The following is a 15,898-nucleotide window of genomic DNA, read 5'->3' as shown; positions in this document are numbered from 1 at the left end:
AAGCTTCATAAAAATGAGTGTGTGAAGAAATTTTTCTTCCTTAAATTGAAAAATTATATTTATTTTTACCAGAACAATTTAGTGTTTGTTTGGATATAGAATTCTAGGCTGAAAACTCATTTTCCCTAAGAAATATAATGCTATTAATGCTATTGCTCCAATATCTTCTATCTTGTTTCTTTTGGGGATAAACTATTCATTCTCTCTCTCTCCTCTCTCTCTCTCTCTCTCTCTCACTCACCTTTCATAATCTCTCTTTATTTTGGTATTCTGTGATTTCACAATAATGTGTTTAAGAATTGCCATCTTTTCATTGATTGTACTAGACATTCAGATGTCATTATAATTGAGGTGTATCCTTTAGATCTGGATAGTTAGATTAGTTCTTTGATAATTTTCCCTTTATGTACACAGTTCTCTCTTTCTGGAAACTTGTTAATCAGATATTGACTTCCTGGATTTATCTGTCATATCTCTGACCTTTTGTCATCATATTTTCTATCTCTGCATTTTATTACACACTCTTGGAGATTTCTTAGACTTTGCTATCCAATCTTTTTTAAACTTGTTATATAAAATGACATTTTTAAGTAATAAGAGTTTTTTCTTTGATTATTTTATTTTATCATAGCACTTGTTTTTGTATTATGCTATATTTCCTCAAATATTTGTTTTTTCATATTTAATAGAGAAGTAATTTTTAAAAAAACCTGATTGGATGTTCTGAATACTGTCAACCTTTGAATTAGGTAATCAAACACAAATTGGACATTACACTGGGGGTCTCCTAAGTGAAAGGATGTGGAAGTCATTTCTACCAGGAATGATTCGCCCTCCAGGGGATATCTGGCAGTTTTGGAGATGTTTTTTGTTGTCAAAGCTGAGGGGGAATGAATGCCAATGGCATCTAGTGGACGAAGCCGTGAATACTACTAAACACTCCACAATGCACAGGGCAACCCACTGCAAAAAGAATTGTCCAGCCCCAAATGCCAGAAATGCCCAGTTGAGAAGTCCTGCAGCAGAGCCATTAAGTTTCTTTAGAGAGGAGCCTCTCCACATTTGTTTGTTTGATCTCCTAGAGAAGAAAGCATCTGGCTTATGTAGGCTTCATTCATTTGAGAAGAGAAGAAATTATCCGATGTATAAACTACATGTTAATTTCTTTGTTTAGTCTGTATTCACTCTTGCTCACCATATTTCCAACACCTGAGATTCTCTGTGGTCCAAATGGGCTGATAACTGCATCCTTGTGCATTTTCATCCATACATAGATTCACTGTGGCTCCCTTCCCTGACTTCATCAGTTACTCTCCTGACATGTGCTTTCCATCTTCCAGAAATTTGTCAAAATCCCTGATAACCCTATTCCTCTTCCTTAGCTTTTAAAAATTGTTTTATCATAAGTTTCATATACTCTGATGAAATAAAAGACAAATCCATGCAATCAGGCCTCTATATTTGAATAGAAGGCTTCCCTGCTTAATTCACTTACTCCTTTTATTTAGCAGTGACAGTGTACTCGGTTTCAGGCAGTGTACTAGCCACTGGGCATGGGATGATACCCAAATCATAGGGTCCACTTTAAAGATCTCTGTCTGGTGCAGAACTAAAGAAAATGCATAACAGTATAGTGCACAATAAAGAGCATGGAGTCTTAAACCAGAATATCTGGGTTTTAATCCCAGCTCTGCTTACTGGCTGGCTGATCTGTGGCAATGCATTTCAAGCTAGAGGATCCTCAATTTTCTCAAAAATAGAATAAAGATGGTAATAATATTTAACCTCCTTAATGGATCACTGTGAAGATTCAATTCACTCAAAATACTTTATAAAAATCTGGTGGGACATTATCATACCAATTCATTTTGTGCTCTCAATTTAGTTTACTGAGGCTGGGTAAAGGACCTCGATTGTATCCAATATTTAGTCTTACTTGTTTGGATATTTATCTTCACCCTAAAGAGTTTCCTTTAATGTAAACCTCATGCCATAGTTCAGACTGGACCATTTTCACTACTCTTCAATATTTCCCTCTGATCTCTATTTTACACTGAGCTTGGGATTTGATTTTTCTTTTGTATTAGAATTTTACTGACTTTGTACAAATGTGTTGGTAATTCCTCTCAATATCCCCCCGCCCCCAAAAAAATAATACAGACCGGAGTATTATTATTCAATCATTTTATTCTATTACTTCTTAATCTGTACTATAGAGACACAGACACACTGAAACACACACACACACAAACACACTTACTTGTTTTAAGTTCTCTTTTAGTAATTATCTCAATGACCTGAACAACGTCACCTAGATCCTCTGTGCCTCAGTTGTCTCATCTCCAAATAAAATTAGAGTAATATTTTATAAGAATTTGTTGAGAGTAAATGAAATAATAATTACAAAAGCACTTTGCAAGCTATATGGGTGCTAAAAATACATAAAATTTCTGGCTCTCGCCTTTTTGTCTTTTAAGTAATATATTGTTATGGGCTGAATTGTGTCCCCACAAAATTCCTGTGTTGAACCCCTCATATCATATTAGGAGATGTGTAATAAGATTTCGAGATCCAAGCCCCACCCCCCCAGCTCGGGGGTGCGCCCCTGTGTGCAGAAGCGCGCGGGTGGGGAAGGATCGCCAGCGAGGTTCCGAGGCAAGGCTCGCGCGCCCGTCCCCGCCCTGGACCCCAGCTCCCACCCGGTTGGCCCGGCTCAGCCATGATCAAGGCGATCCTCACCTTTAACAACCACCGGAGGCCGCAGCTCTCCCAAGTTCTACCAGCCCTACAGTGAAGATATGCAACAGCAAATCATCAGGGAAACATTCCATTTGGTATCTCAGAGAGATGAAAATGTTCGTAATTTCCCAGAAGGAGGATTATTAATTGGAGGATCTGACAACAAACTGATTTATAGACATTATGCAACATTGTATTTTGTCTTCTGTGTGGATTCTTCAGAAAGTGAACTTGGCATTTTAGATCTAATTCAAGTATTTGTGGAAACATTAGACAAGTGTTTTGAAAACGTCTGTGAACTGGATTTCATTTTCCATGTAGACAAGATGCTTGGTTCTGCCTGGTTGACCTGTAACTGTTAAAAAGTGAAATGTAGGACTTCCGTGGTGGTCCAGTGGTTAAGACTCCATGCTTCCAATGCAGCGGGGGCGGGTGCGATCCCTGGTCTGGGAACTAAGATCCCACATGCTGTGCGGTGTGACCAAAAAAACCTAAAAAACAAAATAGTGAAAAAAAAAAAAAGATTTCGAGATGAGGTCTTTAAAGAAGTGATTAAGTTAAAATGCTGCCATTAGGATGGGTCCTAATCCAATCTGACTGGTGTCCTTGTAAGAAGAGAAATTTGGATGCACAGAGAGATACCAGGGACACATGCAGAGAGGAACAGCTGTGTGAGGACACAGAAGGAAGGCGGCCAACCATAAGGCAAGGAGAGAGGCCTGGGACAGTTCCTTCCATTGTGGCCCTCAGAGGAAACAAACCATGCGTGCGTGCACCTTGATCTTGGACTTCCAGCCTCTAGAACTGTGAGAAAATAAGTTTCCATTGTTTAAACCACCCAGTCTGTGTATTTTGTTATGGCAGTCCTAGAAACTCATACATACATAAATGTTATGCATTATATACGTTACTGGCTCCTCCTTTTCCCTCTATTGTTTCATCTCCCTTAGTAGAGTTTAGACATTTTATGGCAGAAATACAAATAAAAAACAAATATTCTGCTTTTGAAATTTAAAAATAAAATTTTTAATAAAATTTTTGAATTCTCCCCAAGATAATAGCCTTGAACACCTAGTATCATCATGAGAGAAAAATTTTTTCTAAATTCTTTAAGCTTCTGTTGATAAATCACTGGCTAAATGATTTAACTATGAAGCTGCCGAAAGCCAGAGTGAAAAGAACTCAGACATGTGATGTAAAGGGAGTTGGGGAGAAAATACAGAGCAAGGTGGAGTCCCTTCCTTTCTGGCTATGGAGAGGAGAGGAGGAAACAGGACGTGGATGGAGAAGTCACTGCTCGTGTCATCATCCCCACCTCCTGCCACAGTGAGGAACCTCCAGTGGTAGGCTGCACGTGATGGGAACACCTGGATGGGCAAGACATACTCCAACAATGCAAGGGCTTGTGGCCCATGCCCTCGTGTGGAGGCTGGGAGTCTCTGGACAGTGGTTCTCAAACTTGGCTGCCCATCATGTCCACGGATCCAGACACACCACTTACAATGTAATACCTGGACACAGGATCTAGGCATCGGGATTTGAAGAAACTCGCCAGCTGATTCCCGTGCATGGCCGAGGTCGGGACCACTGCTCTTTGAGAAAACTGGCCAGAAAGAGAAAGACAAATACCATGTAATATTGCTTATATGTGGAATCTAAAATACAATGCAAATCAACATATCTATGAAATAGAAACAGACTCACAGACATAGAGAACAGGCTTGTGGTTGCCAAGAGGGACGGGAGGTGGGGGAGGGATGGAGTGGGAGTTTGGGGTGAGCAGATGCAAACTACTATATACAGGATGGATAAACAACAAGGTCCTACTGTATAGCCCAGGGAACTATATTCAATATCCAGTGACAAACCATAATGGAAGAGAATATGAAAAAGCATATATATATATGTATATATATGTGTGTGTATAACTGAGCACTTTGCCGTACAGAAGAAATTAACACATTATAAATAAACTATACTTCAACAAAATTAAAAAAATAAAAATAAATTAAATAAATAAATACATACATAAAATTTGGAAGCTAGGAGCCATACTTTAATGTAAGTTAATAATTGTATTCTAAGTATTGCTGGCATTAAATTTGTTAAGAATTTACAAAGGAGAGTGAGAGAAGACCGGCAATCAGCTCAGGGTCGCTTACAAGCCGTCTTGAGAGAGAGAGCACACAGCGTTGGATGAGGTGGGTGGCTGGAAAGATGGGCTTTGAGACCCTGCTTCTGTCTCTCCTCAGTGTGTGTGTGTGTGTGTGTGTGTGTGTGGAGAACAAGAAGGCCTGAAGCCCCACAAATCTCAGGAGAGGAGGAACGAGAAAGTAGAAGAACATGGAGTTTCTACCCCCTAAGTAATGGGACCAGATGGCTGGGACCATAGACTTTAGCAACGGGAGCCAGAACAAAGCTCCAGGAAACGGAAAAGAACCAGTCCTGTCTCAGGGGGGCATTAGTCCAGCCTGATGACCAGTCTGAACTCTTCAAAGCAGCCTGTTCATAAAGCAGAACAGCAAGAGTTGAGGCCGGCAGGTAGGTCTGAGGCTCTCTTTTCCCCCCTGTCTTGAGGTCACAGAAGCATTCCCATATACTATCTGGGGAAGAAACAGGGAAAGGGAAAGGGAATCTGAAAGACCAGGTATTCAGCTGAAAGACTATTTACCAAAAAGATCCTCTAAACCAGAATTTTGATGCATTGTTTTCTGGCAAGTGTAAGACACACATACGCACGTGTGCACACACACACACACTGACCCTACTAAATGTACTAAATGAACAGTACTAAATGAACTCATGCAGAAGAATAGACTAGAAGCAATATTTTCCTATACATCAGGACACACTGCATAAATTTGGGATTCAGCCACAAATGCGTGTGCTTGTGTGCACACCTACAACCATATATATTCAGTAACATACCCCTCAGCCATGAACAATCAAGACCAAGCACCTGGGGCTGGATTCTTTCAGTGCTCCTAAGAGACCAGTCTGCTTCACTTGCAGGGAAGAGCAACAGGACCGCTACCTACAGCAATGCTTCTTAGAGAAGGATCTGGACAATTAGAATATTCAGGCTTGCTTCTCAGCCAGCAAACAGCTCTTTGTGTCTTTTGTTCCTTCTCGGTTCTCATGTGAAAATGTCACTCTCTGTCCTGCTTAAGTGCCGCTCCTGGCTGCCCTACCCTTTCCATCTCTACCAAACCCTCACCCTTTGAACCTCAAGGGATAAAGGTTGAAAGATTCTATCATGCACACACTATATGCCAAGCTCTGTGCTAGCTGTATTACATAATAATCTATTTTAACCACCTGGGAGGTAGTAATATCTTTATTTTACAGATGAGCAAACAGGCTTAGAGAGGCTAAATTTTTCCAAGTTCACCCAGCTGGAAAGTAGGAGCCCAGATATTTCTGACTCCAAAGATTTTACTAGTCAGCACTGCTTCTCTGAAACCCTCACTTATTCACCCGAGTGTATCCATCAGTTCAACAGAGATGTCTTTTCTAGAGCATATCTACTGTCAAACATCCCCTACCGATCTCTCCATTAGCACCTTTGTGCTGGTCCGTGTAGCCCCATGTTTAGTTTGAAAAATAGCCTGCTTGAAAGCAGCTCCACTCATAGCTTTGGTATACTCTGATTTTTTGTGTTTTTGATTTTTCATTTTGGTTTTTGGATTTTTGGTTTCTTTCTTTTTTTTTTAATTCAGTCTTACTTCTTGTACAAGAACAGGCCAATTTCCGGAGGGAGAATCAGTCACGCTATATTTTAGAACTCCAATTCCTTATCCTTTATCCATCTGAATATTTGATAGAAGAAATCAATTTCTCTACCTTTCTTCTTATTTCTTCATTTACCTCTTTATTATCTCTCTCCGCAGTAAACTGTAAGCTCCGTAAGGACAGAGTCCGTGGCTCAAACACAATCACCAGGGTACAGATACACAGGCCTAGCACATAATAGACCCTCCATAAATGTTTATGGTATAAACAAACAGTTACATGTAAGGTCTCAAAGGGCAACAAGGGTATTCTGGTGCTTATTCTGAATCTCACACCCAGGGCAAAATTTTCCACAGATTTCCACACTTGCTAGAGGAGCAACACAATTAAAGGACAGTTGTCCTAGCCAGTCATTCTGGCCCCCCTGCATTTCTCCCCATCAGGCACGTGACTCCCTCCCGACGGCCCCTCCCTCCCATTTTACAGCTTTGTTTGGGTTTGACTTTGGGGGTGTGAAGGTCTGAATTGTTTGGCTTTGCTCAGCAATAGAGGCCTATCTCAGTGACCCTCATTGCTTCCCTGCACTCACCCCCCTTGCTTATCTGCAGCCCCAGGTTTTTGATCTCCGTGATACCGGCAACACTTTCCCAGAACCCACTGGAATGAGAAAACTGGCTCAGAAAGTGAAAAGGGATCTGCGCTTAGCATGCGCTGCCCTGATGAGCACAGCCAGCGACATCACACAGCCCGGACTTCCCCTGACAATTAGCAAGGCTTTACTTTTTGCTCCGCTCACCCTTCCCATTCAGCCTGATTTTTTCCACTCACTCGGCATCCTGTCACTGGGTTACAAACACGCCCTGTTCAACCCCGTGTTCACATCATCTTCCGTTCATCTTTTCTTCTCTTTCCAGTGCATTAATTCATACAAAATATATATTGATCACCTATGACTTGCCAGTCACTGTACTGGATGCTGAGGATATAATAAACACACACACACACACACACACACACACACACACCCTCCATCCTTACAGATCTGCCTCAAGCTCCATCTCCTGCAAACAGCTTCCCCAGATCGCCACAGCATCCATCATCACTTATTACTAAGTGCCACATAGGCACTTAATACTAATCTCTTTGACATGGTTTGCCATGGTTTCACATGGTTTAGTTCTGTCTTCATAACTAGATTATAAATTGCTTGAGATCACAGGTCACCTCCTTTATTCCTACTGTGTTTCCTTAATAACCACTAATGTAACTATGGTGGGCTGCCTTACCCCTCCAGCCAGTAAGCTTTTTCAGTGAACATGGTTTGTTTGTTTGTTTGTTTGTTTGTTTGATTGAAAGTTCTTTGGGATGAAGTGTGAACTGCAGAGAAGGACAAGGAGATGAAAGAAGATTCTGTGTCTCCCTCCCTTTTTTTTTTTTTTTTTCCCTCCCTTTTATTACAAACAATTCAACCCTGCATCTAGGCATGCACCCTCAACTACGACCCAAATGATTAAGTGGAAGGGTGGGGATGACAATTCCGGAAACCATGCAGCTGATACAAGGCTAGTGTCAAGAAGCCTCCCTGGGTTCTGACTATTTGAAGACCTAATGCTTCAAGCAGATTGGATTCCTTGGCTACATGTGCGTGCCAACATTCCAAGACCCAGAGGTCAGGATGAACACATGTGAGTAGCAAACAGGCTCTCACTGAGCGACAAGAGTGGGGCCAGGCTGGTGAGAGCCGAGCACCCTGGTGCCGGGCGACAGCCTCAGACTCTGCAGCCACAACTGGCAGAGACCAGCTGAGTGTGGACAGGGAAAAGAGAGAGGCCCCGGGGGCTGGAAGAGAAGAGGAGGTCCCCCTGTCTTGACCTGGTGTGGGAACCAAGGTGAAAGGGGAGATCACTGGGCCAAGGCAGTGACCCAGAAGGCTTAGCCAGAAGTAAAAACAGATGTGAAACAGAAGCTGTCAGGGTCCTGTGGGCCATGGGGCTCTGCCCTGAAGGAGATGACCCCAAGGAAGATGTACTGTCATTGACGAGCCTTCACTGAGCTGGCACTTAGCAATTAGGCTGGACAGCCATGGGCTTGAAGAACTGACCAGAGCACACAAGATACTTTGTCCTTTTAAATCAGCAGGGAAGGGAATATGCCCTATAAGAGTCTGGAAGAGCAGCCTCCTTTCCAATAATTCATTCATTTGACAAATACATGCTGTGCTCATTATTGATTTAGGATTGCAAGGATTCTGAATTTATAAGACCTGGTCTTTGTCCTCAGGTTATTTATTAATCATCAGCACCAGTGACAATAGAAGAATTCAAAACTGCTGCCTCTTGCCAGAGAATAATAAAGAAAACTGCCTCTGTGGGGTAAGGGCTTTGCAAGGGAGAACTGGTGAAGCCTGACCACAAATCTAGAAGGTCCTATAATTTATATTGCTTAATCAAAGATCAGAGACTCAGTCTCACTTCTAGGATGTAGTAAAGCATTGGCTTACTTCTAAAGAAAAGTAGAATGCAGCCCTTTCATTCCTGATTTTCCTCCTGCACCAACCCTGGGCCAGCCCACCTTGTACCCAATGTTCCTTCTGTTCCAGAGATTACTATGATTATTCTCAGGATGCATGTCAACAGGACCCCAGGAGACATCCCAACTCTCACGCCAAAATCTGCAGAGTACTCCCCAGCTGGGATTTAGAGGAATTTAGGCCTGAAGTCCCACTTTCAAAAATCATTAAGATTTAGTTAGTGCTTTATTTAGAATTTAAAATATGTGTTTCAAATTCACTATTTCATGTAATGGTCATGCTATTATATTACTATCCCCATTACATAGAAGAGGAAACTAAAGTTAAAAAAAGTAATGTACCCAATAAGTAGGTGACAAAGTTAATTCTAAAATCTAGATTAGAGGTCTTCATAGGTCTCCATTCTTCTGCACAAATCATCTCCTCCAGTCATGGTTTCCTCTTTTCTCCTGGCAGACATTTGCTAATCCCAGGTTAAATACCCAGGGTAAATGTCACCTCTGTGAAGACTTGCTCAACTTTTCCTCCAGAGACCTGTTTCTTCTTTTAGATCTGCACCCTTATTGGATTAAAGTATACTGGCTAATTTTCAGATGACATGATTTTATATATAGAAAACCCTAAAGACTCCACACATACCAAAAAAAAAAACCTATTAGAAATAAAAAATACAGTAAAGTTGCAGTATGCAAAGTCAATATACAAAACTCTGTTGTATTTCTATATGCTAGCAATGAGCTAGCACAAAGAGAAATTTTAAAAACCACTCCATTTACAATTGCAACAAAAAGAATTAAATACTTAGGAATAAGTTTAACCAAGAAGATGAAACACCTGTACACTGAGAACTGTAAGACATCGTTGAAAGAAATTGAAGAAGACACAAATAAATGGAAAAATATTCCATGCTCCTGAATTGGAAGTATTAACATTGTCAAAATGTCCATATTCCCTAAAGCTATATATAGATTCAATGCAATCTCTATCAAAATCTAAGGAAATTTTTCACAGGAAGAGAAAAAAAAAGTCAAAAATTTATATGGAAAAACAAAAGACCCTGAATAGCCAAAGCAATCTGAGAAAAAAGAACAAAGCTTGAGGTATCACACTTCCTGATTTCAAATTATATTACAAAGACATAGTAATCAAAACAGTATGGTATTGGCAGAAAAACAGATACATAGACCAATGGAACAGAATTGAGAGTCCAGAAATAAATCCACACATATACGGACAATTAATTTATGACAAAGGAGCAAAGAACTTACAATGGAGAGAGGATGGTCTCTTCAATAAATGGTGTTGGGAAACTGGAGAGTCATATGCAAAAAAAATGAAACCACTACTATCTCACATCATCCACAAAAATGAACTCAAAATGGATTAAAGAATTGAATGTTAGACTTGAAACCATACTACTCAAAAAACACATGAGCAGTATGCTCTTGGACATCAGTTTTAACAATATCCTTCTGGATATGTCTCCTCAGGCAAGGGAAACAAAACAAAAATAAACAAATGGAATGGAATTACATCAAACTAAAAAGTTTCTCCACAGCAAAGGAAACCATCAATCAAATAAAAAGACAGCCTACCAAATGGGAGAAGATATTTACAAATGATATATCTGATAAGGGGTTAATATCCAAAATATATAAAGAATTCATATAACTTAACAACAACAACAAAAAACCCCAAACAACCTGGGATTCCCTGGTGGTGCAGTGGTTAAGAATCCGCCTGCCAATGTAGGAGACATGGGTTCAAGCCCTGGTCCGGGAAGACACCACATACTGCAGAGCAACTAAGCCCGTGTGCCACAACTACTGAGCCTGTGCTCTAGAGCCAGTGAGCCACAACTACTGAGCCCATGTGCCACAACTACTGAAGCCTGTGTGCCTAGAGCCTGTGCTCTGCCACAAGAGAAGCCACCACAATGAGAAGCCCTCACACCTTAATGAAGAGTAGCCCCTGCTCGCCACAACTAGAGAAAGCCCACGCTCAGCAACGAAGACCCAATGCAGCCAAAAATAAATAAATACAATAAATAATTTTTTTTAATCTTAAAAAAAAAAAAAAAAACCTGATTGAAAAATGGGCAGAGGAGTTGTATGTTGTCTACATGTTTTCCAAGGAAGACATACAGGTGGCCAACAGACCCATGGAAAGATGTTCAACATCACTAATCGTCAAGGGAATTCAAATCGAAACCACAGTGACATGTCACCTCACACCTGTCAGAATGGCTATTATCAAAAAGACAAGAAATAACAAGTGTCAGTGAGGATGTGTAGAAAAGGGAACCCTCATACACAGTTGGTGAGAATGTAAATTGGTGCAGCCACTGTGGAAGACATTATGGCAATTCCTCAAAAAGTTAAAACCAGAACTACCATATGACCCAGCAACTCCACTTCTGCATATTTGTCCAAAGAATACGAAAACACTAATTTGAAAAGATATATGCATCCTTATGTTCGTTGCAGCATTGTTTACAATAGCCAAGATATGGAAACAACCTAAAAGTGCCCATCAACGAATAAACAGATAAATAAGATGTGGCACATATATTCAGTGGAATACTATTCAGCCATAAAACACAGGAAATCTTGTCATTTCCCACAACAAGAATGAAACTTGAGATTGCTATGCTATGTGAAATAAGTCAGATGGAGAAAGACAAATATCTTAAGATTTCACTCATATGTAGACTATAAAAATCGAATAAACAAACAGACCAAAATATAATAAATAAATGAATCAAACTAAACAAAAACGAACACGAAGATGTAGAGAACAGAGTACTGGTTACCAGAAAGGAGGGGTGGCAGGAGAGCAAAACCAAGTGTGGAGTGTCAGATGGAAACTAAATTGTTGGTGGTGAGCTTGCTGTAGGGTATATGGAAGTAGAAATATAATGTTGTATACTTGAAACTTATGTAATGTTATAAATCAATGTTACCTCAATAAAAAACAATAATAAAAGAATAAATAAATAAACAAGTATCCTGGCTAACAGTGATTTTAACACATTGTCTTGTTGCTGTATTTTGCACAACTATCCATTTTCCTGCTATAAATTTTTTGAGAATGTTGGCTGTGCTTTGTCTATCCCAGTGTCTATTTCTGGTTGACACACAATAGGTGCTTAATACATGTCTGTTGAATCAACATCTTTCTGGCATCAAATCTCAGGTTCTTTCCACAACAGAAAACTCCCTCCCCACTCCCCAAGGGAAAGCAGAGATAGGTCCACCCAGAAAATATACTCAACTTATTCCTCCTGAGTTAGCTCAGCAGATCAAGGGGCCTGAGTAATTACAGCAAATCTTCCCCAGCCTCTCTTTTAACATCTGGGGGCTTCAGGCAATAATGTAAATGGAGAGCAACACGCCATAAGTTTAAATATTGAGACACAATGTATTAAACTAACTGACTGCCCATCCTTCTATCCTACCATATTTACCCTCATAACAGCCTACAAGACCTGGATTAACTTGAGTTCTCAACCTCCTCAACTTCTGCACCAGGACATGGCAGCATGAATAGCGTCCACCACTGGCCCACGCCCATCTCTTCCTACCCCTGTCTCTGTCCTCCAGCACGGAAGCTCAGCCTCCACCTGCATCCCCACAAAGGGCTACCCATTGGCCACCCATCAGGCTTAAGATATACACAGCATCCATCCTCCAGAGAACACACCCCAGGAAGAGGCCCAGAAAAACTCTTCTAAGCAGGCTAAAGGCCATTTTGGCAAGGAATTCTGGGGCCACAAATATCCGGAGTGTGACTTAGAAGGGGTGGTGTGAGCTCCAGGTACAGGGCCAAAGCTGAGCCCTCTAAACAGGTCCTATTGCCCACACGGGGGTGATGTTGACTCCCCCTTCCCTTGAATGTATATCCAAAAAAAGTCCATTTCTCTTGGAAGTGATTGACAGAGTATGGCCCAAATTCCTGCTCCATTTCTGGCAGAGCTGAATTCCTGAGAAAGCCCAGTTCCTATCCCCGGAGAGGAGAGAGAGTCTACCCCTTCTCGCCCTGGGGGCAGATTGAAGTGAATGCTGGTTAGATTTATGTTATCTAAACCGTTTTCGTTACTGTGATAATAGGTCTGAACAGGGAGGGAATTTCAAGAGCCAAAAGCCTGGGCATACAATCTGTTTTTCCAATGTTTTTCCTGATAAAAAAGGGGTGGAAAAAGCATAAATGCTTCATATCATTGCCAATAAGTTTCCATCTGATTTGGGCGTGGGATGGGGGAGAGGCAAAGAAAATGCTATGAACTCAATCAGCAACATGGTAAAAACCAGCTATCTCGTGCCCTGGAGGCACTTTAGAGTTGCCTCCAAATTAAAAAAAGAAAAGAAAAGGGAAAAAATTAATAAAGGGCTGAAAATAAATCACGATAGAAACTGAAATCCCAGAGAACAGGCCTGCCACCATCTCTCTTCTGCCACAAGGGCACCCTGCTCCCATCTACACCTCACAGGGATAAACAGGGTCAACCCAGGGCAGGGAGGGGATGTGGGTGTGGCCTGAGTACAACTCAACTTTATCAAAAACCGAGCAAGATTTTGAGTCATACTCTTGGTTTCCCAAGAAAGTGTCTCCTGAACCTTCTCTATAAATACCAGAAGACTCTACTGAATTTCAGTGGTCCTGTTGGACTCACTGAATTTTGAGGCTATTTTGAAGGGCTCATCAGACAAGCTCCTAAGGCCTTGCCAGGCCATGAGGCACTTCCTGTTAGATGATCATTATCCATATTTTAGAGATCATTCCCATTACAGAGAAGAGTAAGAGAGAGAATATTTATGGAGTTTTGCCCTACGGTACAGTATGGTCATTTCACAGTATCTACCAACTATCAAAACCCTTTAAATCAATTCACATGTCAAAAGGGAAAGTCTGCATAATTAATTACTTGGCAGAATGATTTGCATTTTTTACTGTTCTCAGTCTTTTAGTTGGTTGTCATGTTCATACAAACTGAGTGAATTTTCACTTGACAGTTCTCCTTGAAAGAGACCAATGGCAGGACTCCCCGTATTTTAACACTTTGTTCTTCACGTCCTTCTTTAATTTACTTGTCGGTCCCCCATTTAGAGGGGCAGTGTGTCACAAAACACATAGTGTTCTGCTTTTTCTTCTGTTTGTTGGGTTGATACTCAAGGCAAGCTAATAGCAGAGAGGACTTCGTGCTTCCATAGAAGCTTTTGCTCTCTGATTTGGCAAGAAGGGGGAGGAGGGAGAAGATGAGGATAGAATAACCCAGAGGCGGGTTATTGGCAAGTTATTAAAAGTCTCAAGACAGTTCGGGGGCTAGTGGAATATTTTTGGCAGAAATTAACTTTCAGAACCATTTATAGGACTGATTTCATTCACTCCTAAAATATGTATCATGTCTACATTAGGTAATAGATCTACAAAAGGAGAGAAGGCTTCATAGAGGAGCTTTGAGCTGGGAGTGGACGCATGAGTCAGATTTCTAAAGTTGGAAAAGAGAATTCCAGCCAGAAGAAATAGCTGGCCTGGAGGCATGGAGGCTCCAACGTTCTTGGCATTTAAAGCAATACTGAGCAGTAGTGAGAGGGAAATTATCTGGGTATTTTTGAAAGCCAGAGGCTTCTGACTTTGGTCCAGAAGAAAGAGCAGTTGTAGGGGTGATATTTTTGCTCCTTGTACAGCGCCTCCAACCCCAGCCAAGAAAATTAAGCAGTCCCTTTCATTCCTTTGGCCCTTGTTGATATCTCCCTCCCAAAACTATTTATGTGCATGACCACACACACACACACACACACGTGCGTGCACGCATGAACACATGCGTGCACACACATTGCCTTGTACTAGTAACCTGCCCAACATATAAAGTTTTGTCATTGTATAAGAGACAAGTTTCTGGAAGACAGAAGTCAGTAACCATCTCTCATCCAACTGTAAACTCTACAGTCTCAATCAGTTTTAAGCGCAATCATACACTTAATAAATATTTGGTGAGTCGAAGTGAATGAGATCAGCTGGCAGGATAAAACATTGTATATGCAAAGCCTTCCCTTGGGCTTCCTAGATTTGTATTCATGTCTTGGTTCCCAAATACACAGAAGACTGGTGAGAAGCCTGCGTAATCCTTTGTCTGAGTTCAAAAGCAAAAGAATGAAACTAATAAATATTGAGTGTCTTCTACATATTTTACTTGCACTCCTTTCACTATATTTACCTAAAATTTTCCCCATGTGATAGTCAAGAAAACTGAAGTTCATGAAGGTAAAGCAACGTTAAGACTGCACAGCTGGTCTGCGATAGAATTAGGATTTACACTCACATCTGCAGGTTTCCGAGGACCCTTGCTGCCTTGGGCTTTGCACCTTCCTCCAGGGCTTTCTGGGAATCTAAGCAGCCTTTCATTTTACTAAAATGAAATTCCTAAAGTTCCCTTTTCAAATGAACGTTTTTATCTCCATTCACAAAAAGGAAAAAAAGAAAAAAAGAAAACTTCCTCTGACCAATGGAAAAAATATTCCATTGCTTTGCTTACTGGCAAAAAGCCCGATCGTTTGGGCCAGGCTGTGAAAGAGAGGGACGGAGATTCTCATGGAAAGCAAGCACTCCACCCACTCATATTTGTGTTTCTCTGAGGTTAACCCAGGGCCCCCCACCACCGCCCAGTACATCCCTCTGGTGACTGTTCCCACCATCAGCATCCAGATAGCACAGAGGGCTGAGGCATTAGAATCTTATCGTCCCTATTAAAAGATAAACCCGAAAATTCAACCCTTATCACTCTAAGCTTTGTGCACTCCGTTCAGCACTTTCAAGGAAAGCAGACAAAACGTTTCTGTTTGCAGCTCAAGTTAGACCAGGCAGCATTTGCATTGCTAGTGCAGACTTGAAAAAGGT

This window comes from Balaenoptera musculus, chromosome 8 (assembly GCF_009873245.2).
Source record: "Balaenoptera musculus isolate JJ_BM4_2016_0621 chromosome 8, mBalMus1.pri.v3, whole genome shotgun sequence".
Classification (NCBI taxonomy): domain Eukaryota; kingdom Metazoa; phylum Chordata; class Mammalia; order Artiodactyla; family Balaenopteridae; genus Balaenoptera; species Balaenoptera musculus.
Note: the sequence above shows the minus strand (reverse complement) of the source record.